The sequence below is a fragment of the Mus caroli genome, unplaced genomic scaffold (assembly GCF_978045245.1).
Source record: "Mus caroli unplaced genomic scaffold, Mus_caroli_1 scaffold_3, whole genome shotgun sequence".
Taxonomy (NCBI): domain Eukaryota; kingdom Metazoa; phylum Chordata; class Mammalia; order Rodentia; family Muridae; genus Mus; species Mus caroli.
Window position 1 is genome coordinate 53,755,921 of NW_028227258.1, and position 27,949 is coordinate 53,783,869.

A 27,949-nucleotide genomic window follows, 5' to 3' on the forward strand; every position below is an offset into this window, starting at 1 on the left:
GATCCTCCGATAGTACTATGTCAAATTTTCTGAGGAACCGCCAGACTGATTTCCAGAGTGGTTGTACAAGCTTGCAATCCCACCAACAATGGAGGAGTGTTCCTCTTTCTCCACATCCTCGCCAGCATCTGCTGTCACCTGAATTTTTGATCTTAGCCATTCTGACTGGTGTGAGGTGGAATCTCAGGGTTGTTTTGATTTGCATTTCCCTGATGATTAAGGATGTTGAACATTTTTTCAGGTGTTTCTCTGCCATTCGGTATTCCTCAGGTGAGAATTCTTTGTTCAGTTCTGAGCCCCATTTTTTAATGGGGATATTTGACTTTCTGGAGTCCACCTTCTTGAGTTCTTTATATATATTGGAAATTAGTCCCTTATCTGATTTAGGATAGGTGAAGATCCTTTCCCAATCTGTTGGTGGTTTTTTTGTCTTATTGATGGTGTCTTTAGCCTTGCAGAAGCTTTGTAGTTTCATGAGGTCCCACTTGTCAATTCTCGATCTTACAGCACAAGCCATTACTTTTCTATTCAGGAATTTTTCCCCTGTGCCCATATCTTCAAGGCTTTTCCCCACTTTCTCCTCTATAAGTTTCAGTGTCTCTGGTTTTATGTGAAGTTCCTTGATCCACTTAGACTTGACCTTAGTACAAGGAGATAGGAATGGATCGATTCGCATTCTTCTACATGTTAACAACCAGTTGTGCCAGCACCATTTGTTGAAAATGCTGTCTTTCTTCCACTGGATGTTTTTAGCTCCCTTGTCGAAGATCAAGTGACCATAGGTGTGTGGGTTCATTTCTGGGTCTTCAATTCTATTCCATTGGTCTATTTGTCTGTCACTATACCAGTACCATGCAGTTTTTATCACAATTGCTCTGTAGTAGAGCTTTAGGTCCGGCATGGTGATTCCACCAGAGGTTCTTTTATCCTTGAGAAGAGTTTTTGCTATCCTAGGTTTTTTGTTATTCCAGATAAATTTGCAGATTGCACTTTCTAATTCGTTGAAGAATTGATTTGGAATTTTGATGGGGATTGCATTGAATCTGTAGATTGCTTTTGGCAAGATAGCCATTTTTACAATGTTGATCCTGCCAATCCATGAGCATGGGAGATCTTTCCATCTTCTGAGATCTTCTATAATTTCTTTCTTCAGAGACTTGAAGTTTTTATTATACAGATCTTTCACTTCCTTAGTTAGAGTCACGCCAAGATATTTTATATTATTTGTGACTATTGAGAAGGGTGTTGTTTCCCTAATTTCTTTCTCAGCCTATTTATTCTTTGTGTAGAGAAAGGCCATTGATTTGTTTGAGTTAATTTTATATCCAGCTACTTCACCGAAGCTATTTATCAGGCTTAGGAGTTCTCTGGTGGAATTTTTAGGGTCACTTATATATACTATCATATCATCTGCAAAAAGTGATATTTTGACTTCATCTTTTCCAATTTGTATCCCTTTGATCTCCTTTTGTTGTCGAATTGCTCTGGCTAGGACTTCAAGTACAATGTTGAATAGGTATGGAGAAAGTGGACAGCCTTGTCTAGTCCCTGATTTTAGAGGGATTGCTTCAAGCTTCTGACCATTTACTTTGATGTTGGCTACTGGTTTGCTGTAGATTGCTTTTATCATGTTTAGGTATGGGCCTTGAATTCCTGATCTTTCCAAGACTTTTATCATGAATGGGTGTTGGATCTTGTCAAATGCTTTTTCCACATCTAACGAGATGACCATGTGGTTTTTGTCTTTGAGTTTGTTTATATACTGGATTACGTTGATGTATTTCCATATATTGAACCATCCCTGCATCCCTGGGATGAAACCTACTTGGTCAGGATGGATGATTGTTTTGATGTGTTCTTGGATTCGGTTAGCAAGAACTTTATTGAGGATTTTTGCATCAATATTCATAAGGGATATTGGTCTGAAGTTTTCTATATTTGTTGGGTCTTTTTGTGGTTTAGGTATCAGTGTAATTGTGGCTTCATAGAATGAGTTGGGTAGAGTACCTTCTGTTTCTATTTTGTGGAATAGTTTGTGAAGAACTGGGATTAGATCTTCTTTGAAGGTCTGATAGAACTCTGCACTAAACCCATCTGGTCCTGGGCTTTTTTTAGTTGGGAGACTATTAATGACTGCTTCTATTTCTTTGGGGGATATAGGGCTGTTTAGATCATTAACCTGATCTTGATTCAACTTTGGTACCTGGTATCTGTCTAGGAACTTCTCCATTTCATCCAGGTTCTCCAGTTTTGTTGACTATAGCCTTTGGTAGAAGGATCTGATGGTGTTTTGGATGTCTTCAGGATCTGTTGTTATGTCTCCTTTTTCATTTCTGATTTTGTTAATTAGGATGCTTTCCCTGTGCCCTCTAGTGAGTCTGGCTAAGGGTTTATCTATCTTGTTGATTTTCTCAAAGAACCAGCTCCTTGATTGGTTGATTCTTTGAATAGTTTTTCTTGTTTCCTCTTGGTTGATTTCACCCCTGAGTTTGATTATTTCCTGCCGTCTACTCCTCTTGGGTGAATTTGCTTCCTTTTGTTCTAGTGCTTTTAGGTGTGTTGTCAAGCTGCTAATGTGTGCTCTCTCTAGTTTCCTTTTGGAGGCACTCAGAGCTATGAGTTTTCCTCTTAGAAATGCTTTCATTGCGTCCCATAAGTTTGGGTATGTTGTGGCTTCATTTTCATTGAACTCTAAAAAGTCCTTAATTTCTTTCTTTAAACCTTCCTTGACCAACGTATCATTGAGAAGAGTGTTGTTCAGTTTCCACGTGAAGGTTGGCTTTCTATTATTTATTTTGTTATTGAAGATCAGCCTTAGTCCATGGTGATCTGATAGGATGCATGGGACAATTTCAATATTTTTGTATCTGTTGAGGCCTGTTTTGTGACCAATTATGTGGTCAATTTTGGAGAAGGTACCATGAGGTGCTGAGAAGAAGGTATATCCTTTTGTTTTAGGATAGAATGTTCTGTAGATATCTGCCAGATCCATTTGATTCATAATTTCTCTTAGTTTCTCTGTGTCCCTGTTTAGTTTCTGTTTCCATGATCTGTCCATTGGTGAAAGTGGTGTGTTGAAGTCTCCCACCATTATTGTATGAGGTGCAATGTGTGCTTTGAGATTTACTAAAGTTTCTTTAATGAATGTGGCTGCCTTTGTATTTGGAGCATAGATATTCAGGATTGATAGTTCCTCTTGGAGGATTTTACCTTTGATGAGTATGAAGTGTCCCTCCCTGTCTTTTTTAATGACTTTGGGTTGGAAGTCAATCTTATCAGATATTAGAATGGCTACTCCAGCTTGTTTCTTCATGCCATTTGCTTGGAAAATTGTTTTCCAGCCTTTCATTCTGAGGTAGTGTCTATCCTTTTCTCTGAGATGAGTTTCCTGTAAGCAGCAAAATGTTGGGTCTTGTTTGTGTAGCCAGTTTGTTAGTCTATGTCTTTTTATCGGGGAGTTGAGTCCATTGATATTAAGAGATATTAAGGAAAAGTAATTGTTGTTTCCTGTTATTTTTGTTGTTAAAGTTGGCATTGTGTTCTTGTGGCTGTCTTCTTTTAGGTTTGTTGAGGGATTACCTTCTTGTTGTTTCTAGGGCGTGGTTCCTGTCCTTGTATTGGTTTTTTTCTGTTATTATCCTTTGAAGGACTGGATTCGTGGAGAGATAATGTGTGAATTTGGTTTTGTCGTGGAATACTTTGGTTTCTCCATCTATGTTAATTGAGAGTTTGGCTGGGTATAGTAGCCTGGGCTGGAATTTGTGTTCTTTTAGTGTCTGTATAACATCCGTCCAGGATCTTCTGGCTTTCATAGTCTCTGGTGAAAAATCTGGTGTAATTCTGATAGGCTTGCCTTCATATGTTACTTGGCCCTTTTCTCTTACTGCTTTTAGTATTCTATCTTTATTTAGAGCATTTGTTGTTCTGATTATTATGTGTCGGGAGGTATTTCTTTTCTGGTCCAGTCTATTTGGAGTTCTGTAGGCTTCTTGTATGTTCATGGGCATCTCTTTCTTTAGATTTGGGAAGTTTTCTTCTATAATTTTGTTGAAGATGTTTGCTGGTCCTTTGAGTTGAAAATCTTCATTCTCATCCACTCCTATTATCCGTAGGTTTGGTCTTCTCATTGTGTCCTGTATTTCTTGGATGTTTTGAGTTAGGATCTTTTTGCATTTTACATTTTCCTTGATTGTTGTGCCGATGTTCTCTATGGAATCTTCTGCACCTGAGATTCTCTCTTCCATCTCTTGTATTCTGTTGCTGATGCTCATATCTATGGTTCCAGATTTCTTTCCTAGGGTTTCTATCTCCAGTGTTGCCTCATTTTGGGTTTTCTTTATTGTGTCTACTTCCCTTTTTAGGTCTAGTATGGTTTTGTTCATTTCCATCATCTGTTTGGATGTGTTTTCCTGTTTTTCATTAAGGACTTCTACCTGTTTGATTATGTTATCCTGTTTTTCTTTAAGGATTTGTAACTCTTTAGCATTGTTCTCCTGCCATTCTTTAAGGGATTTTTGTGCTTCCTCTTTATTGTCTTCTGCCTGTTTAGCAGTGTTCTCCTGCATTTCTTTAAGTGTGTTATTAAAGTCCTTCTTGAAGTCCTCTATCATCATCAGGAGATATGCTTTTAAATCCGTGTCTAGCTTTTCCGGTGTATTGGGGTGCCCTGGACTGGGCGAAGTGGGGGTGCTGGGTTCTGATGATGGTGAGTGGTCTTGGTTTCTGTTAGTAAGATTATTACGTTTACCTTTCGCCATCTGGTAATCTCTGGGGTTAGTTGTTATCGTTGTCACTGTTTAAAGATTGGAGCAGAAGCTGTGTTCCACTCACCAGCAGTCTCTAAATCCTGCGGCGGGGGTCGTGGGTAGCTGCCGGTACCCCGGTGCTGGTCCAGCCGGAAGAGGCCTGTGGTCCTACTCAGGCCGGTTTTCTGCTTCCCTAACTAATGCAGTCTCTGGTCCCGCATGCAATTGGATTGGAGCAGAAGCTGTGTTCCACTCTCCAGAAGTCTTAAAATCCTGTGGCGGGTGTTGTGGGTAGCTGGTGAGTGTCAGCCGAACCTGCGCCCCAGCTGCCCCGGTGCTTTTCTGACCAGAAGAGGGTTGTGGCCCTATGTAGGCCGGATTTCTCTCTCCCCAACCAGAGCAGTCTCAGGTCCCGCGTGATTGGACTGGAGCAGAAGCTGTGTTCCACTCACCAGCAGTCCCAAAATCCTGCGGCGGGGGTCGTGGGTAGCTGGCGGGTGTCAGGCAACCCTGGGCTCCCGCTACCCCGGCGCTGATCCGGCCTGATGAGGCCTGTGGCCCTACTCAGGCCGGTTTCTGCTTCCCTAGCTAATGCAGTCTCAGGTCCCGCGCAATTGGATTGGAGCAGAAGCTTTGCTCCACTCACCAGAAGTCTTAAGATCCTGTGGCGGGTGTTGTGGGTAGCTGGCGAGTGTCAGCTGACCCTGAGCCCCAGCTGCCCCGGTGCTTTTCTGACCGGAAGAGGGTTGTGGCCCTATGTAGGCCGGATTTCTCTTTCCCCAACCAGAGCAGTCTCAGGTCCCGCGTGATTGGACTGGAGCAGAAGCTGTGTTCCACTCACCAGCAGTCCCAAAATCCTGCGGCGGGGGGTCGTGGGTAGCTGGCGGGTGTCAGGCAACCCTGCGCTCCCACTACCCCGGCGCTGATCCGGCCGGATGAGGCCTGTGGCCCTACTCGGGCCGGTTTCTGCTTCCCTAACTAATTCAGTCTCAGGTCCCGCGCAATTGGATTGGAGCAGAAGCTGTGTTCCACTCACCAGCAGTCCCAAAATCCTGCGGCTGGGGTCGTGGGTAGCTGGCGGGTGTCAGGCAACCCTGCGCTCCAGCTACCCTGGCGCTGATCCGGCCGGATGAGGCCTGTGGCCCTACTCAGGCCGGTTTCTGCTTCCCTAACTAATGCAGTCTCAGGTCCCGCGCAATTGGATTGGAGCAGAAGCTGTGCTCCACTCACCAGAAGTCTTAAGATCCTGTGGCGGGTGTTGTGGGTAGCTGGGGAGTGTCAGCCGACCCTGCGCCCCAGCTGCTCCGGTGCTTTTCTCAAGAAATATTTTTTAAAAGCACTGTTATTTTATATAATAGAGGCCAAGCATTTTGATATTTTGCTTTTTCTGTCATTTTTGAGGAACACTGAGCTAAAAACTCTCCTGGCCATTGAAAGATGGAAGTTTGGACCTGCCCCGTAAGTTCTATATTCATGGGTTACTAGGCTTTGTAGGAAGGTTAGAACTGTAAAATCACATGTGGATTACTTCATATTTTGAAAAGGAAATTAAAGGAAATCTATTAAGTATGTGAGTTAACGTTAAAAGAATTACAATAGAGCCTCAAATGAAACAGTAAACATATTTTCCAGGTATTTTTATGTCATTCACTATTTCAAATTTGGCCTGATATTTTTGGATGCATCCTCTGAGATATTTTTAACTACTAAAATAACAAGCTTTTTCTTAAATTATTTCATATTCTCAGGACCAGAGGTGGGTCATATTTTGTTTTAGACTAACTTTTCTTGAAATAAAACTATGGCCCCTTATTAGGAAGAAATTTTCACATATTAGATATTAACTTGGAATGTTTGAAGACAAATATGAGTTAGGATGAACATAAATTTCAAATGCCAGGGAAAGTTCTTTGCAATTAATATGGTGATGGGAAAATAAAGGGTATTATGAGGTAGGTGATGTGAGTATAAAGGGATGATGAGAGAAAAACAGGGCACCATGGTGAAGCACAGGTTGTCAAAATCCACCGTGAAGTGTTTTGTGCCCAAGGTGTCCATATCATAGAAGTCTAAGACTAACTTCTTTCAATATGCATAAGGTTCAGTGCCATGGTCTCTACTCCTCAATCCGTCAGACATTCATTCATTCAGTTATCAAATTCCTTCACCAATATAAGTTTGATGGCCTCAACTTGGACTGCCAGTACCCTGGATCTTGAGGAAGCGATCCTAAGGACAAACATCGCTTCAGTGTTCTGGTGCAGGTGGGTCAACTGGAAAAATTCTTTGGTCCTAAAAGATTTAAATCTCTCCATTTCAAGGACTATGAATTTTACTAAATTAAACAAATATAGAATTGTTGAACTGTATATGTTCTAACTTATGATTCATTTGTTCAACAAACACATGAGACATTATATCCCATGCTGTTTTAGAACCATAGTGCATCATCATATGCCCTGTAGGGAGTGAGTCCAGTGTCAGGATCTTCATGTTACAGACAAAACCACTAATGTATAGAGAGTGTTTGAATAACTTTCCAGGGTCACATACTTAGTAAGTTTCACAACTACTTGGTTTTTTTTTTTTTTTTTTTTTTTTTTTTTGCATGCAGAGTTCAATCCCTATAAGCCAGAAGTTAGAGGGTACAGTTTTAAACAAGGAGCAAAGCAGAAAGTTTAGCTTCCTAAGTAACACATATGAGGAAATCTGGCAACAATGGAAATATCTTGTTAACTGGCATGAAACACCAGAGGGCAAAAGAAACTCAACCTTGTGAGTACCTGAATGGGTTTGAAAAAGGGTTAGGGAGCACTTCTGAGTAAGTGAAACTTGCTCTAGGTCTGAGAAGGACTTTGTTGTCATTAAATTAGGTAAGGAGGCATCTCTCCTAATGAAGAGTTATAGAACTGTGATAAAGTGTCTTGGTAAGACACGAGAGTTCAAAAATCATCAAGTTCTGATCATGTGGGAGTTTTATATTTATTTAAGGATTTGTAATTCTCATGCAACACCTTGGTTTACTTTAAAGGATTGTTTATAATAGTCAAGATATATGACAAAACTTGCCCTTTTGTGACATTAATAATATATTTGTGGGAAGCCGCAAACGCCATTACAAGATGGCGCTGGCTACCACTGGCCACCACCCATGATTATGGGTAAACAGCCAATGTGCGCATGTGCATAAGAGTTTTTTGCCGAGTCACTGCCTGTCCCGAGGCATATTAATAAGGTAATGGTAGCATAACCAATCAGGTATGGACACGTCACTCCTAGGCCTATATAAGCAGCACCATTTCTAGGTTTCAGGGTCTTTTCGCCTCTGTAATTGATTTCTCCCAAAAACGTGTGTGCAGAAGGATCCTATTGTGGAGTCGTTCTTGCTGGCGAGTCGGGCGGGTGCTCACAAATGGTGCTGGAAACCCGGGAAGTAACATTTTCAAGCATGAGCGAAGACCCCCTGTTACAGGGAGGATTCAGAACTGCATCACGGGGAAGGAGCAGTTAATGAAGTGTTCCCGCAACACAGACTGTTGAGAAGGATTCAACTGCATGGATTCAGAACTCTTCAGCTGGGGAACAGTGGTACCAGTAAGTAAGAAGAAATTAAAGTGAATTTCTGAGAGGTATGCTTTCTTAAGCAGTAGGTCCGGTAATTGTCGCTGGAGTTGTGTTGCTTGCTTTTAATTTTCTTTTTTTCTTTTTTAATTAGGTATTTTCCTCGTTTACATTTTCAATGCTATCCCAAAAGTCCCCCATACCAACCCCCCCAATCCCCTACCCACCCACTCCCCCTTTTTGGCCCTGGGGTTCCCCTGTACTAGGGCATATAAAGTTTGCAAGTCCAATGGGCCTCTCATTGCAGTGATGGCCGACTAGGCCATCTTTTGATACATATGCAGCTAAAGACAAGAGCTCCAGGGTACTGGTTAGTTCATATTGTTGTTCCACCTATAGGGTTGCAGTTCCCTTTAGCTCCTTGGGTAATTTCTCTAGCTCCTCCATTGGGGGCCGTGTGATCCATCCAATAGCTGACTGTGATCATCCACTTCTGTGTTTGCTAGGCCCCGGCATAGTCTCACAAGAGACAGCTATATCTGGGTCGCCCTGGACATGAGTGTATCTGCTGGGAGTAGCTCGGCAGACTCATAAGATCATAAAGCGAGTGTAGATAAACTTGTGGATCGACCTTGGGGCTAAAAACCTCACGTAGATAAGTGAGTACCTCAAGGACACTTTAGTCCAGGACAAGTATGGGTACTGGCCAGTCTACAGCATTAGTGGGGCCGGTGTAAACCTTGCTCAAAGAACGAGGTTTAAAAATTCCTGAAAGTACAGTGAGCAGGTTTTTAAAAGTGATAGACAGACTTGCTCCTTGGTTTGCCCCCACTGGGTCACTGATGCTACCTAGTTGGGTAAAGATATAGCAAGAGAGGAGGCAGAAGGAAAAGTGAAAACAGGAACAAGGCCTTTATGGAAGCTGATTAAGGCCAGTCTATCCAGGACAAATGTGAGTCAGCTGTTAAGGAAGGGTAGCGACTTTTACAGGAGCAACAGGAAAGTATGTCAGAAACAGAGAGATATGGAAAAGAAAGCGCACGCAGAAAAATAAGTATAAAAAGAGAAAAGGAAAAAATCTAAAATATAAAGATATAAAAGATAATGTAAAAATAAAGATACAAAAGATAATATAAAATATAAAGATACAAAAGATAATATAAAATATAAAGATATAAAAGATAATATAAAGAATGAAGATCAAACTTTGACTAAAAGATGCAGCCTTCATCTAAGGCTTAAAGATAGATTCAGGGAAAGAGGAGTAACTATCAGAAGCAGCCACTGTGCAGATTTCACAGAAGAAGGAGAAAAAATGAAAATAAGTTATTTCAGAGCTCTCCTAGGGACAGAAGGAAGACAGGAGCCGTCCTTTTTCCTCTCTGGCGCCTATGGAGATATTCTTAGCTCTGGTTAGAATATCTGGGTCCCTTTGAGACACCAAGTTCTATTCCCTGTCTGTCTATTATCTGTTTTTGGTGCACCAAATTGTCCATATGTCTGTCAATTCATATTTGTTTTTGTTTTGTTGTTTGAATGATTGTTCTGTGTTTCATGTTGAAAAATATAATTGGTTAAAACTTTATCTGCTGGCTGTCCATCCTTTATCTTGTTTAAAAAGCAGTCTCAATTTTCACAGCAGAAAGTGATGAGCACTGTGTCTGGGAGTCAAGTACAGTTGAAAAAGCCCTGCTGAGGGTCGATTGCAAATGGAGCTCTTAAAGGGACAGGCAGTCTTTTGCTTGTAACAAAAAATTAGCTTAAAATTGGGAACTCAGGGTTGGAGTCATTCTAAACAACATGAACAAACACAAGAAAACAGGTCATGTGCAAAAGCAGTGTACAAAGGATGGAAAGAATAGGTTTAAAAAGTAATTACCAGGCATTTGATCAAAATGTGGGAAAGGAAGACATTGGGTAAATGAATGCAGATCAACCAGAGTTGTAAGAGGAAAGCCAATACCTCAGTTTAAAGTGCAACAGCCAAAAAACCTAAATGTATGGGGCACTTCAGACCACAGTGTCCATGAGGCCACCCAAAGACCGAGGAGAGCCACTCCGGGTTCAGCAGGATTGAACATCTGTGCCACCTCCAGAATAATTCTTACACCACAAATGGGGTGCCAACCTATTCCCTCAGATTTTAGAGGTTCCTTACCGAAGGATACAGTGGGCCTTCTAGTAGTTGGGTAGATCCTCTTTTGTTTTGAAAGGATTGGTAATACATCCTGGAGTTATAGACTCAGATTATGAGGGACAAGTTAAGATTATGTGTTCTGCACCCCGAGGTATTGTGGCCATTTCTCCTGGAGATCCACATTGCTCAATTGTTGGTTCTTCCTAGTTTGCATAAGAAGGAAGGACAGGGCTTTTTCAACCTTATACTGACTAATGATTACTCTCAGAAAAGCAAGGAAATGATGAAAGGAATGGGATATATACCTGGACTAGGTCTTGGAAAAAATTTACAAGGTAGAGTTTCTCCAGTTAAAGCCACAGGAAAAGCAGATAGGAAAGGGCTGGGTGTTTTCTAGGGGCCACTGAGGAGCCTTTGCCCATTCCGTGGTGTGCCTCAGTGGCCTTTACCCTCTGAGAAGTTAAAAGCAGCTAAAGAATTAGTACAAGAACAATTAGACCTGGGACATGTGGAACCCCCACACAATCACCCTGGAATATGTTGTAAAGAAGAAGTCAGGTAAATGGAGATTGTTACATGACCTAAGAGCCATTAATGCACATAAGCAAGTTATAGATCCTGTACAAAGAGGACTCCCCCTACTCTCAGCCCTACCTAAGGATTGGAGAATTATAGTTGTGGATATTAAGGATTGTTTCTTTTCCATTCCATTAAATCAGAAAGATAAACCTAGATTTGCATTTACCTTGCCTTCTATTAATCATATGGAGCCTGATAAAAGGTATCAATGGTGGGTATTGCCCCAAGGAATGGCAAATAGCCCTACCATATGTCAGTTATATGTAGGAAAAGCTTTGCAACCAGTTAGAGATGGTTTCCCCTCCTTAAAAATTTGTCATTATATGGATATTGTAATTTGTGGACCCAAAGAATAAAGTATACAGCAAGCTTATGGCTTGCTTAATAAAACTTTAAAAAATAATGGCTTGATTATTGCACCAGAAAAGGTACAGCAGTCTAATGTTAGTCATTTTTTGGGAGCCACTATTGCTTCACGATGTGTTTCCCCACAAAAGATTAGTATAAGAAAAGATCATTTAAAGACATTAAATGATTTTCAAAATTATTAGGAGATATAAATTGGATTAGACCTTATTTAAGGATCCCTACTTCAGAATTAAAACCTTTATTTCAAATTTTACAACGAGAATCACATATTACCTCATTGAGACAACTAACACCTGAGGCTTCTGAAATTCTTAGGAAGGTGGTAACAGTGATCCAAAAAGCACAGTTAAATCGTATAAATGAGCAAGAACCTTTGTACCTATGCATATTAAGAACCATAAATTTGCCAACTGCTGTGTTATGGTAAGATGGTCCTTTAGTATGGATACATCCACATATATCCCCTAATAAGACTATAGAGCATTATCCCACCATGGTGGCAAATATGGCCCATAAAGGTACAAACTCACTTTGGAAAAATGCCTGATAGCATAACTATTCCATATACTGCTCCACAAATGCAAATATTGTGTGCTACTATAGATGAATGGGCCATTCTTAGTTGTGCCTATTCTGGTTTAATTGATAATCATTATCCTAAACATCCTTCATTACATTTTATGCTATTGCATCCAGTGATTTTTCCAAAGGTGATGGTTAAATACCCCTATAAAGGGAGCTATTGATATTTATACAGATGGATCCAAAACAGGAATTGGATGTTATGTGATTAATGAAAAAGCTGTAAGGTTGCAATTTACACCAGGAGCCCCTCAATTGGTGGAATGTTTGGTGGTTTTAGAAGTTTTTAAAAGGTTCCTTATGCCCATAAATATTATCTCTGATTCTGTTTATGTAGTTAATGCTGTATTAGCATTAGAGACTGCCGGAAATTTTAAGCAGTCTAGTTCAGTATCTGAAATTTTGATGAAAATACAAGATTGTATTTCGATGCGTGAGCATCACTTTTATATTCAACATATTAGAGCACATACATCTTTACCTGGACCTATGGTTAAGGGAAATGCAATTGCTGACTCAGCCACTAGAGATATGGTTTTCCTATCACAACGTTCTATAGAAGGTGCTAAGAATTTTCATCAACTTTATCATGTCCCTGCTTTTACAGTGTGGTAAATGTGTAGAATTTATTAATGCACCTTCCGTGGGCGTTAATCCTTGCGGATTGCGACCCCTAGATGTTTGGCAGATGGATGTGATGCATATTCCAGCTTTTGGTAAATTACAATATGTACATGTGTCCATCGATACCAGCTCTGGTGTCCTATATGCTTCTCCCTTGACAGGGGAAAAAGCAGTTCATGTCATATCCCACTGCTTAGAGGCTTGGGCTGCATGGGGCAAGCCCCTAGTGCTGAAGACAGACAATGTTCCTATATATACCTCTTCTAAATTTAGTCAATTTTGCAAACAAATGCAAGTGAAAAATATTACTGGATTGCCCTATAATCCACAGGGCCAAGGCATCATTGAAAGAGCTCATCGTACTTTGAAACAATACTTGCAAAAACAAAGAGGGGGAATAGAGGCTATGACGCCAAAGATGGCTCTATCCCTTACAATGTTTACTCTTAATTTCTTAAAATTGGATGATTCTGGGAGATCACCAGCTGGAAGGCATGGACAATGGCCTCAATCGCCCAATGAAATGGTCAAATGGAAAAATGTCCTTGATAATAAATGGTATGGCCCGGATCCCATATTAATCAGATCCCGGGAGCTATTTGTGTTTTTCTGCAGGGTGAAGGTAATCCACTTTGGGTTCTGACGCAACTGACAAGGACCGTGAAAGAGCAAGATGAATCTCAAGATGATCCTGTTATTCTTACTCCTGATGATTGAGACCGGGATAAGTATGCCTTTGTGGGCCATAGTAAAATCATGGCCAGTACCTTTACCAGTACATTCCAATTCTTCTACCTTGCCTTTGTTTTTTACATCGGAATGTTTTTTGGATGTGCCTGTGCACGACAAACTCCTCAAGATCCACGGTGTATAATAGTACGAGTTTCCATTTAAATCATTCACTGTGCTTTGTGCATAATGTGGATAAACCTTTTACACCCTGTATATTTTTAAAGAAAAAGATTATTTCTAATTGGGAAGATCCCGCTTACCAAAATAAGTGAGCTCTGGAGTGTTATTTAATGCTTTAACACAAGTTGCTCAAGGAGCACAATCAGGATCAGGTGATGTTGGAAATAATGTAACTTCACCTATAAACATCACCACTATCATGATAAAGGGAAATGTGATTATTCCCAAAAGATCACGATGGCCTGTTGGCAATGCTACTGCTATACGCAGCATGCCTTGGTGTCATCTGGACCTCGAATTTCCTATAGTATTTTCACCTTGTCAATCAAATGTTTTTCCTTGGAAAGAAATAGCAAAGGGTTTTGTTTTGTCACCACCATTGATTTTTTTCTATAATGAATGATAAAGGAGATGTTACAGGAAAAGAAAAATATTATCAATGGATTTTAAGTAATGAGGCAGGTGCTAGTACCAGTTTGTCAGCCTTTGCACTGCTGACAGGAACCTTTCATGAGATATTGAATGTTTCTGCCACAATTTCCAATATCTCTGCTCATTTAGATAATGTGACATCTAATAAAGTTATAAGAAATATGACTACTTCTCCAGTAGAAGTCTGTGTTAATCCTCCATTTTTCTTTATATTGACTGAATTTCAAAATAATACAGAATGGTTAGATTGTACAAATGTCACTTGTTTTTTGACACAATGCTGGAATGGAACTAATTTCTTAGCCTTAGTGGTACATCTACCAACCTTTGTGCCTGTGCCTGTTGAGGCAGGTCCAGAGAAGTTCCCAATCATGAGTCTTGTTCGGCAAAAGAGAGATTTTGGAATCACAGCTGCCATTGTTACTGCCATTGCAGTGTCCACAGCATCCGCAGTTAGCACAGGGAGTGCTATGGCCTATCAAGTCAATACTGCTGATACCGTAAGTCAGATAACAGAAAAAACGTCTGAGGCATTGCTTACCCTGCAAAGGGTGGATTCTCATATCGCCTCAGAACTAATGTTAGTGAATCAAAGAGTAGATATTTTACAACATAATATGGAACAGATGATAGATGTCATACAAATGAGTTGTTTGGCATCAACTCCACATATGTGCATTACTCCCGTTAGGTATATTAACAATTCATTCATTTAAAGTACAGATTTATCAAATTATCTGAAGGGGAGCTCGTCACAGGAGCTGGAAAGGTTGCAGACGAAGATGCAGATACAGATCCTGAACCTTAATGGAACCAGAGTGGAACCAGTGACCCTTGGAGACTTCACCTCTTGGCTTACCTCTGCATTTTCTTACTTTAAGGAATGGGTGGGAGTGATTTTGTTTTGTGCTGCCATATGCTGTGGACTGGTGTTCATGCTTTGGTTGGTTTGCTAATTCAGAACTCAACAAAAACGTGACAAGGTGATTATAACTCAGGCACTTTTAGCCATTGAAAACGGCACCTCCCCTGAAGTTTGGTTATCTATGCGCAAGAATTAGTTGGCATCTGAGTTCTCTGCTCTTGCACCCCACGGATTTATGGATCCATTGCACTGGGATGAGAGAGACTCAACGATCATTGATCAGCCCTTGCACATCGCTGAGGTTTCCTCATTGCACGCAATAGGGTGATCATGATTTCTCCACTAATTCATTCCTTAAAAAATATGGCTGGCCTGTTTTGTAGAGTTCACCCTAGGTCATTTTTAGCAATTACTGTCACACAGAATCACAGTATCCAGATGGGCAACTTTCCTCATGCACAGACCAACCTAAGACACGGGGCCTGGTGGTGATAGGGTTACCCTATGAAGGGTAAGGCTGTAACATAGAGGAAAGACCTAAAACAGGAGCCGTGGCAGATGGACATAATTGCATAGGCTTAGTCCAGCATCATTTTATTAAAATAAAAAGGGAGAGATGTGGGAAGCCACAAATGCCATTACAAGATGGCGCTGGCTACCACTGGCCACTGCCCATGATTATGGGTAAACAGCCAATGTGCGCATGTGCATAAGAGTTTTTTGCTGAGTCACTGCCTGCCCCGAGGCATATTAATGAGGTAATGGTAGCATAACCAATCAAGTATGGACACGTCACTCCTAGGCCTATATAAGCAGTGCCATTTCTAGGGCTCGGGGTCTTTTTGCCTCTGTAATTGAGCTCTCCCAATAAACGTGTGCAGAAGGATCCTATTGTGGCGTTGTTCTTGCTGGCGAGTCAGGCACTCACATATATTGGCAGTGTGATGACCTGACAGGTACTGATGAGGGACATAGTCAGATGAAAGTCAAAGGCTGATGACCTTTTACTGCTTATTTCTCTCTTACTGCTCTGCTGATGGCTTCTAGCAATTTAACTCTCTCTTGCTATTCTGTGGGCAAAGGGCTGGTGACTCTGATACTTTAACTCTCTTGCTATTCTGGGGCCAAAGGGTGATGGCTTGTGCAATTTTAACCTGCTGTGTTCTCAGGGCAAGAAGTTGATGTCTCCTGGCATTAATTCTATTTGTTCTTCTGAGCACCAAAAATGATGCCTTCTGGCAATAAACCTCTGTTGAAAACACTTAATGAAAGAAAGTTAATTACTTGGGCACTTACTCTCTGAGTCAGGTGTCTCATTCTGGCCAGAAGAGAGGCTTGAAGTTCTTTTTTTTTCAAATTAATAATCCTAATCTTTCATTATGTCAACTGAGTAAAAGGTAGTGTTTCATATGTGGACCTCCAGTTGATATTTACTGATATTTGCTGTTTACTGAGACTAACAGGAGCTGGTAAAATCAGGAAAGTACAAATTGAAACGAAGCTCCCCAGGAAGTTTCAGTAAACATCATAATCACAATATGCAGTAAAGTCCTAATCCTGAAGCTATTCTGGTGAAGGCTTACATAGCAGCCATGTCTTTAAGAGTTTTCCCTGATTATGGAGCATATGTCATTGGTGCCCTGTTCAGGAAAATTTCCCCTGTGCCCATGTGTTTGAGGCTTTCCCCCATCTTTTCTTCTATTAGCTTCTCTATATCTGGTTTTATGTGGAGGTCCTTGATCCACATGGACATGAGCTTTGTACAGGGAGATCAGAATGGATCAACTTGCTTTCATGTTGACTGCCAGTTGAATTAGCACCATTTGTTGAAAATGCTGGCTTTTTTTCCACTGGATGGTCTTAGCACCTTTGTCAAAGACCAAGTGACCATAGGTGTCTGGGTTCATTTTTGGGTCTTCAATTCTATTCCATTGATCTACCTGCCTGTTACTAACAATACCATGTAGTTTTTATCACTGTTGCTGTGTAATACTGATTGAGGCCAGGGATGGTGATTGTCCTCAGAAGTTCTTTTTCTTTTCTTTTTTTTCTTTTGTTCTTTCCCTTCCTATCTTTTTAGCTTGGAGTTCTTTATCTCTTCCTGACCCAGAGAGAAAGGAAAAGAAAGAAACAAAGTCAGGCACACATAGACACACTGGATGGAAGAGAAAGGGGCTATACTCACTTTTATTTTTGCTTCTAGCTTTTCATAGATGTTTAGACAAAAGTTCCTATGTAAAAAAAAGACTACTTCATAGATAATATGTTATACAAAGGGGGAGGTACAGAGGATTATATAGTAATTTCAAAGGAGTGTTTCATTCTATAAACTCATTATAAATTCAAAGCAGCACTTTCACATGGTCTTGTTGCAGAACATTTCATACATTTGGCTCATCCTTGGACCTGATAAATATTTTCCTTAATCACAAATCTCTTGCGAGCCTATTTCTCATCTAAGTGAAATTTATGAAAGCTGTTTTGTACTCATTATTGTGAAGCCTTTATATCCTATGAGGAGGAGCCACATTCTACTTTCGACTCTAACTTTTTTATATCAAGAAGTTGATTAATATACAGTTTTAAGCTTCATGGTATGAAATGTGATTTCATACCCTGTACTCAAGTTAACTTCAGGGGTAGGTGATCACCAATAAGAATGAGTAGAATGTAAAGCAATTCTTGTGGTGATTCCTTGCATGCTGTTCATCAGGTAGGAAAAAAAAATCAAGGTGTGAAAAAAATGAAACTTGGTTTAACCCGCATTTATTGTAGCAAGTGCTAGATCAGGACTCTAGAGTTGGGCCCAGACCATTTTTCTTTAGTCATATTTAGGCGCAAAACAATTTAGAAAAAAATATTCAAATAACAATTAACTCAGTTCCAAGATTATAACAATTTAACACATGTTTACATTGACATTATTTACAAAACACATCTGCTCAATTTTACAAGAATGGGTTCTGTTGACACAGAGAAACTGACCATGATTTTGGTGTCTCTGCCACTCCACTGAGGTAAACATAAAGTGTGTGTCTGTCAGTATTGTCTGGATGACATAAGATAACATACAAAGTCACTTAGGCTGTTGTAAAGCCAAAATTATATCACTTATACAGATTGGATTTATGGCCTAAAAGTGATGCTTAAGGTTTTCCAGGGAAAGGGTTTGGGAAAAGTAAATTCTAGCAGATATGGGAGGAGCCTGATTTATCAGAAAACAAAGGATCACCGGTTAAACTGCATCATTGCCAGCAATCCAAAAAGAACACCTATATGTTGTAATCTCTTGTAGAGGGAAGCTGTATGTTAAACTTTCCTGGTTTCTCTGGTGCTTATATGCATGCACAATGCCTTTATGTCTCCTAAAAGTTCTGAAAAAAATAAATTAACTTTCTCCTAAAAGGATTTTTTAAAAAACATTATTTATGTATTAAAATTTTCATTCTGTTCTTCTAGACACTTAGCAGCAAATTATTTTCATAATCAGTGCACTCAATGAATTTTTACCTAGTATAAAAAGTTTCAATATTAAGTATTAGTGAATGACAAGATATTGTTTTTAAATAACTTTGATAGAAATAGAATCTGAGAAGTAGACTAAATTATGCTTCTGAATGACATTTACAATAATGAGTGATTTCATTAAACAAGACAAAATTTAAGCACACATGCTACAATTGATAGGCTTAACATCTGAAGTGATCTATAACACCCATTTTCTCATGACTTTGACAAGTAAAATATTCTCATCATTTCATCCTCTTAACTCATGGAAACATGAGGTACTTTGTTTCTTTTTTCATTTCATAAAATTTCATTTTAACTCATTTTCCTACCTCTGTGCCCAGCCAAATTCATGTCTTCAATCACCTCTCTCAAAAAAAGAATTAACACAATGAACAATACCCACAAAACATATCAGAAGAAAAAAATGAGAAGAAAAATGTACACAAGAAACAAACATATTCTTTTAAACAATGTGTGTCACACCCACATAATTCAGCTATGAGCAGGACCTGAATTTGAAGATATGATCAAAGACACATAGAATCCTGTGGATTATAAACAGGCACTGGATTGGACCTCTTACTCAGGTTTTACCATCTTCTCATTTCAATATTTGATTAGGCAGGATACAGGACCTATCAGCTAGTTCTACCACAGAGCAATGCCAGCATCTCTCTGCACCATTGCAATAGGAAACAGACTCAGATGGGATTCACTTCCAGAGTGTGGAATTCAGAATCAGCTTTGACCAGACATTGGAGCCTATATTCTAATCATGGATTCCTAAAAAAAATTTTTAAACAATTTCTATACATATTAGGTAGACATAGATTAATATAATCAATTTTAATGATATACTGAGGTATTTACACAATAAAGTAAAAAAATTGTAAATGTCCATTGAAATATCTGAAATAACATGTAAGTACATTGTACTTTTTGTAGGAAATGTGTAAAGCTTTTGAGGAAGAATCTATTATGAAACACATTCCAAGGCTGCTACTCAATTCCACAGGAGCTGGAATCATTGGCATAATCAAGTCTGGTTACAAGATTCCTGAACTGTCTCAGTAAGTGAGGATCCATTTTCAGGACTCCTGTGTGGGTTTAAACAGAGTTCGCTTATTTATTGTTTGCTTGTTGCTTCAAGGCACTGTTATGGGTATGCTTCATAGCATGTATGATTACATAGAAACGAAAATGGTCCTAAGAAAGAATTCTAACTTTATGCTTATTGATCTTTTAAATACTGTGTTTATCTATAGAAATATTTCATATATTAATGTAGTGCTTTCGATCATATACATTCACTAACAACTTCCTCTGTAAATCATACTAATAGCTGTAATTATATCCCTCTGAATTATAGGTTTTCTGCTTTCAGGTTTTTTTCTATTTATTTTTTCATTAGATATTTTCTTTATTTACATTTCAAAGGTTATCCCCTTTCTTGGTTTCCCCTCTGAAAATTCCCTATTCCACCCCCCCTTCCCCTGCTCCCCAATACACCCACTCCTGCTTCCTGGACCTAGCATTCCCCTACACTGAGGCATAAAGACTTCACAGGACCAAGGGCCTCTCTTCCCATTGATGACTGACTAGGTCATCTTCTGCTACATATGCAGTTAGGGCCATGAGTAACACCATGTGTTTTCTTTAATTGGTGGTTTAGTCCCAGGGAGCTCTGGGATTACTGCTTTCAGTTTTTAATGATGTTAATATCGACTTAAACAAATTCTAAAGCCAGTATACGCATGGCTCTTGGGTCATCCATGAGAATAGAGGCACCTACCAATGGCCTCATTCTTAAGAGAAGTTGAAAGTTAATCATTTTGCAGCACTTAAGTAAACTTCTTTATAATATGTTGGGCTTGGGACTACAACTGCTGCCCAAAATGCTGCAATCTTGTGAGACTCGATATTCTGCAGGTAATGTGCATATGACACAAGCTGCTTTGAGATATGTTTTCTTTTTTTTATTAGATATTATATGTATTTACATTTCAAATGTTATCCCATTTCCCAGATTTCCCACTAGAGCCCCCATCACATCCTCTTACCACCTGTTTCTTTGAGGGTGCTTCCCCTCAAATAAATCATATACCCTCCTCACTGCCCTGGAATTCCCCTACACTAGAGAATTGAGCCTTCATATGTTAAGGACCTCTACTCCTATTGATGTCAGGCAATGCAATCCTGTGCTACATATAGGACTGGAGCCAAATGTTCCTCCATGTGTACTAGTTGCTTGGTGGTTTAATCTGTAGGAGCTCTGAGGGGTCTGATTGGTTGATATTTTTCTTCTTACTATGGGGTTGCAAACCCCTTCAGCTCCTTCAGTCCTTTCTCTAACTCCTCCATTGAGGTCCCCGTGCTCAGTCCAATGGTTGGCCGTGAACATCTGCCTCTGTATTTCTCAGGCTATAGCAGAGACTATCAAGAGATAGTTATAACAGGTTCTTGTCAGCAAGCACTTCTTGGCATCTGCAATAGTGTCTCCTTTTGCTGTCTGTATATGTTATCATTACCTAGGTGGGACAGTCTCTGTATGGTCTTTCCTTCAGTTTCTGCTCCAAATTTGTCGCTGATTTTCCTTTAGACAAGAGCCATTCTGGGTTGAAAATTTGGAGTTAAGTTTTTGGCCCCATCCTCTAACAGAGGGCCTTGCCTAACCTTTTGGTATGGTCTCTATGGGTTCTTCCTCTCCTTTGTTGGGCATTGCAGCTCATCTCATGGTTGTTGAATCCTGGAAGCCTATTGATTTGTTGACATCTGAGGCTTGCTGGTGGCTACCCCAGTTCCTCATCCCCCATTACTGCAAATATCTGTTCAAATTCCTGATCCTCTGTATATATATCATCCCCATCTCCTTTCATCCTGATCCTGCCCAACTTTTCCCCCTCTTCCTCCTCTCTTCTTCCCAATTCTCTCTCACTGTTTACCTCCCATGAGTATTTTGTTCTCCTTTTTAAGAAGGACTCGAGCATCCACACTTTAGTCTTCCTTCTTCCTGAGCTTCATATGATCTGGAAATTGCGTCTTAGGTATTCCAAGGTTTTGGGCTAATATCCTCGTAGTAGTGAGTACATACCATGTGTGTTCTTTTGTGACTGCGATCCCTCACTCAGGATGATATTTTCTATTTCCATCTATTTGCCTAAGAATTTCATGGAGTCATTGTTTTTAGTAGTACTCGATTGGGTAAATGTATGGCATTTTTTTTGTATCCATTCTTCTGTTGAAGGACATCTGAGTTCTTCCCAGCTTCTGGTTATTATAAGTGAGTCTGCTATGAACATAGTCGAGAATGTGTCCTATTTTTACGTTGGAGCGTCTTTTGGGTATATGCCCAGGAGTGGCATAGCTGGGCCCTCAAGTAGTACTATGTCCAGTATTCTGAGGAACCACCAGAAAAATTTCCAGAGCAGGTATCCAAGCTTGTAATGGAGGAGTGTTCCTCTTTCTCCACATCTTCACAAGTATCTACCATCACCTATGTTTTTGATCATACCCATTCTGACTTTTTTGTGGTGGACTAGCAGCCCAGAAATGGAGGGATGCTTTAATATATGGAAATCCATCATTGTAATCCACTATATAAGTGAACTCAGAAACAAAACAAAACAAAACAAAACACAAGATCAACTCATTAGATGCTGAGAAAGCATTTGACAAAATTCAACATCCCTTCACGGTAAAAGTCTTGGAAAGATCAGAAATTCAAGGCCTATACCTAAACATAGTAAAAGCAATATACAGCAAACCTGTAGCCAACATCAAACTGAATAGAGCTAACTTGAAGCACTCTCACTAAATTCAGGGAATAGACAAGGCTGCCCACTTCCTACCTTCCTACCTATTCAATATAGTACTCAAATTCCTAGCTAGAGAAATTAGACAACAAAAGGATGTTAAAGGCATTCAAATTGGAAAGGAAGTAATCAAATATCACTATTTGCAGATGATATGATAGTATAATTAATTTGATAAAGAAATTAGAGAAACAACACCCTTCACATCAGTCACAAATAATATAAAATATCTTGGTGTGACTCTAACTGAGCAAGCAAAAGATCTGTATGACAAGAATATCAAGTCCCTGAAGAAAGATTTCAAAGAAGATCTCAGAAGATGGAAAAAACTCCCAACCTCACGGATTGGGAGGATTAATATAGTAAAAATGGTCATCCTGACAAAAGCAATAAACAGATTCAATGTGATTCCCATCAAAATTCCCACTCAACTGTTCATAGAGTTTGAAAGAGTAAATTGCAAATTCATTTGGAGTAACCAAAATCCTTGGATAGTGAAAACTATTCTCATCAATAAAAGAACTTCTGGGGAAATCACTATCACTGACCTCAAACTCAATAGTGATTAAAAACTGTATGCTATTAAAAACAGGCAATTAAATAAATGGAACAGTATTGAAGATCCAGATATAAACCCCCACACATATTATCACATGATCTATTTTTCTCCATTTAGTGGGAAAAAAGACAGCATTTTCAACTAATAGTGCTGGTACAACTGTAGACAAGCATGTAGAAGTATGAAAATCAATGCTTTTGTATATCCATGTACAAAGCTCAAGTCCAACTGATTCAAAGACCACCAAATTAAACCAGGTACACTGTGGATAGCCGTGCGCGTGCTGCGAGCAATCACCATTATAAGATGGCGCTGGCCTCCGCTGTGACAAACTAGTAAACAAGCCTTGTGCGCAAGTGCGAGAGTGAACTCACTCCTAGTCACTGCCCATTCTCGGGGTGTAATAGTGGTGTGATGGGTGAGCAATGAATCAAGAGCTGTCACGCCACATCAGGTGCTGAAACGTCATGGCTGAGCACTATATAAGGGACTCCATTTTCTGGGGTCGGGATCTTCCTGAGAAGTAAGCAATAAAGCTTTGCTGCAGAAGATTCCGGTTGTCCTGAGTGTGTTCTTGCCGGCGGGGACAAAAGCTCGGGATAGTACACTGATACGAATACAAGAAAAAGTGGAGGAAAAGCCTCGAACACATGGGCACAGGGGAAAATTTCCTGAGAACATCACTGATGGCTTATGCTGTGAGATAAACAATTGACAAATAGGACCTCATAAAACTGTAAAAATTCTGTCAGGTAAAGGAAGCTGTCAATAGGACAAAATAGCAACCAACAGATTGGGAAAAGATTTTTTTTCCAATCCCACATCTGATATTGGGCTAATATCCAATACATACAAAAAACTCAAGAAGTTAGAATCCAGAGAACCAAATAACCCCTTTAAAAATTTGGTATTAAACTAAACAAAGAATTCTCAACTGAGTAATATCAAATGAGTGAGAAGCACCTAAACAAATGTTCAACATTTTTCGTCATCAGGGAGATGTTTCCATCAGCCACATATGGTGAAGAAATCATCATTTCTCCATATTCCTTCCTTACTTTATCAGCAGTAAATTCTCTCTAAACCCTCTTGTATCATATTCTTTAAACCTTGACTATGAGGGATGTTAGTAGAAATGTCATGCCTATAGCTGAGAAACCATACTTACTTAAGATTCTGTACTTTAACCAATAATGAATGTATGAATTAAGAACTTTTATTCAAAAAGAGCAGATATTCTGGAAAAAAAACTCTAGAGCATCATACAGCTATGGAAACATTAGCATATTTGAATGAGAGTTTAATACTATGACAATCTAGCAAAATAAGAAATGTTGGTTCCATGTTGGGCCTGTGAGTTTCTAAAGCATGAATGTTTAGGTTGAATTACTGTGACAAGTATAAAATAGACCCAAAGTTCAGCCTCATACAAATTCAGTAAGCAGGTTATTACCTCTATAATGATAATGCCATTAGTGTATAACTTTTATGGTGTGGGTAAGACCATTGGTGTCTTTTAACCTCAGAAGCCTACCTTATATATTGGTCATGATGTAGGTTTCTGGTAGGAAGAGAGATTGCACCATAAGTTTCAGGTTGATTTCTCCATGTCTACAGCTAATGTGCATTGTTCATCAGTACGGTTTTAGCATCAAGTTATGTTGAACATCCTAGAGCATTTGCAATATGCTGGATTGTTTTTGCTGTCTCTGATGACTGTACAAAAATAATGTATTAGAAGTGTTACATGCCTAACACTGATATTTTCATTTAATAGCTCATGTCTTTTTTGCAGCAGTAGTATTACTAATTCATATTACTTGTATTAAAATATATTATGAGTATTATATTTTATTTAGATTATGAGCAAGTACATTAACTTAATTTTCTTTTCTATATCCTTTTTTTCTTTCTTTTTTTAATTTTTAATATTTTTTATTACGTATTTTCCTCAATTACATTTCCAATGCTATCCCAAAAGTCCCCCAAACCCTCCCCCCCCACTTCCCTACCCACCCATTCCCATTCTTTTGGCCCTGGCATTCCCCTGTATTGGGGCATATAAAGTTTGCAAGTCCAATGGGCCTCTCTTTCCAGTGATGGCCGACTAGGCCATCTTTCGATACATATGTAGCTAGAGACAAGAGCTCCAGGGTACTGGTTAGTTCATCATGTTGTTCCCCCTATAGGGTTGCATATCCCTTTAACTCCTTGGGTACTTTCTCTAGCTTCTCCATTGGGAGCCCTGTGATCCATCCAATAGCTGACTGTGAGCATCCACTTCTGTGTTTGCTAGGCCCTAGCATAGTCTCACAAGAGACAGCTATATCTGGGCCTTTATTTCTTTCTATGTCATGATCTTTATCTTAGTCTCCCCTAAGACACATGCTTTCTTAAGTATATTAACAATCTAACTCCTGTTTTATTTCACTGATGTTCTATTAAACTTTTGTTTTATTTTTGTTCTTTGGAGTGGTAGATGATAACTTTACACATACATTTTTTTCAGCACACATAGCAGTAAACAAAAAGAAATCAGAGAACAAGACAGGAGTTCATGTGGAGAAAAATGATGCATATATTAGAGAAGAATACAAGGATGTAATTGAAGAAATGTAATGAAAACATTGATTCTAAGAACTTTCCTTTACTCCAGGTCTCTTGACTATATTCAGGTCATGACATATGATCTCCATGATCCCATGAAAGGTTACACTCGAGGAAATAGTCCTCTCTATAAATCTCCATTTGACACTGGAAAGAGTGCTGATCTCAATGTGGTAAGACATTAAGAGATTCAAGTGGAACTGAGAGAGGAATGCATGAGCCTATGCCATTTATTGTATCTGAAAAACTGTAACTAAGTAAGCCATTTTGAAAGCAGATTTTATTTCTTTGATATAAATTCACACAATTTGAGATACAAGAGGAGGGAACTAACCTATACAAACACAGGTTACCAGATGCTCTAGCAAAAATTTTACTTTCTCCCACCACAGGATTCAATCATTTCCTACTGGAAGGACAATGGAGCAGCTTCTGAGAAGCTCATTGTGGGATTTCCAGCATATGGGCATACCTTTATCCTGAGTGACCCTTCTAAGACTGCCCCTACTGTTAGTGCTTGACCACCAGGGACATACACACATGTACCAGGACTCTGGGCTTACTATGAGGTAAATATATTGGTTTTAGTGTGCTCAGTGATTTAGAGACCTATTTCTATGTTTTAGAATTGGAATCAGCTGAAGTGTATGTTTGGTGTAAACGGTATGTACTCTCCCTAAGCAAATACAATGTGACAACTGCTTACATATTTTTATAGTATACACGCATGTAATCAATAACGAGAGGTACTTTACAACATACAAGTTGGTAAAACATATCAAACAATAACATTCATAAATATGACTATAGGACATTTATTTGTTGCTAGGATGGATTCTAAAAATATACTATAACTATGAGGGCTGTATGTGATAATTTAAAAAATAAGTCAAGCATTAGTATTCCGTTGTGTCCTTGCCCAGTTTGATATGCTTGACCTCAAGTTCAATGTACAGAAATGTGCATAGATAGATGGAATAACAGTATGACAGTATAAGATAAGAAGATTACTGAGAACCCTCTTGATAAATACATAGAATATCAACTTTCAGGGGGCTGGGATAGCAAAATTGTCACTTTGAATACTACTATCTTACGTATTAATCAGGACAAAATTTCAGAAAGTAGAAATGTAGTAATGAGGACTAGTGATGCACCTCAGAGTATATCACATCTGTAGTCTGGGGAAATGTCTAGATGTGCCCTGTAGAACTAGGAAATTCAGGGAAATGTGTGTTTACTCTAAGACAATTAAAGACTCTTTAGAAAATGTAGAAAACTCCACATGAGAATGTAGAAATGATAAATAAATTGAATGGTTTTTTTTTTCCTGTTTTGGAATCAATATTTAAAAGATCGGAATCTATTTGTTTAAAGATTTGTACATTTCTGAGTGAAGGAGCCACTGAGGTCTGGGATTCCCCCCAGGAAGTAACCTATGCCTATCAGGGTAATGAGTGGGTTGGTTATGACAATGTCAGGAGCTTCAAGTTGAAGGTAAGCATAGAACACTGAATGTGCTGAGATTGCAGCCTGATTCCCAGGAAATCATGTGACTAAATGTCCTCTGTTTCAACAGGCTTAGTGGCTCAAGGACAACAATTTAGGAGGTGCTGTGGTCTAGCCCCTGGACATGGATGACTTCAGTGGTTCATTCTATCACCAGGGACATTTCCCTCTGACATCTACTTTAAAGAGAGATCTCAATATAAACAGTGCAAGTACGAGACACTAGAGTTTTACTCACAGTGTATAATGCCCTTCATTCACTCAAAGTCTGCCTGAATACCCCCAATCTACTCCTGAGTCATCTTTTCCCATTCATTCATGTACTCTTTTAAAAGTTATATACACCTCGCCCCTCTCTTCAATTCCATTAACTCATGTTGCACACTTATTAGGAACCAGGGATACCTTGATGTGAGGCAGGCTTTGTGAGGTCTATTAACTATTCAGGTTATGAGTCTTCAGAAACTATATTCACCCTTACTCTCAGATTTTTCTCCTCTTTTAGCCATGTCATTAGAGTGTAAATCTGTCCCTTTTGGACTTTTTTTTTTTTTTTTCAGAAATACTTTGAAAATACTGGCATGGATGTGTCTGTCCATATTGATTGTATATTCTAGTTTATTCTGAGATTTTTAACAAACTCGTTTACCCAATGGGTATCAAGCAAGTATTGCTTATGGAATGGATGGTAAAAGCAATATTTTTTATTGCTAGTCCAGCCTGCTCTGAGGTAGGTTTCTGAGACCTGGAAATACGTTAACTACTGGGATGATGTTGCAAATTCCCTAAATACTTTATCTGGATTTATTGTCTGATATAAATTGAAAGACACTGAAGTCAAATGCTTTTCTAGTTCATGTCCCCTAGATTGTACATTTCTTTCCCGCTTGCCTCCAGGGTAACTGCTGTGTCTTACTCTGTGTGTTCCAGGTTACAAGGCCTCTTATCGAGGGGAGCTTTAGACAATGATTTCTACTTGAAACTCTCAGAATAAGAGCAAGTTCAACGGTTTTTCCACGGTGGATTCTGCATCATGCTTCCATGGAGAATAATAGAACTAAGTCATGATATTTCCTGAATTGAATCCCAGAGTAGAAATAAGATATATGTCTTGTCTGCTATACCAGCAGGGTAGAAACAAAAATA

General features: G+C 39.3%; 1 pseudogene; it reads left to right on the top strand.

The window, feature by feature from the left end:
- The first annotated feature begins 6,150 nt into the window (after nucleotides 1–6,150).
- On the top strand, nucleotides 6,151–27,765 carry LOC110291503 (chitinase-like protein 4; annotated as a pseudogene).
- Nucleotides 27,766–27,949: the final 184 nt, after the last annotated feature.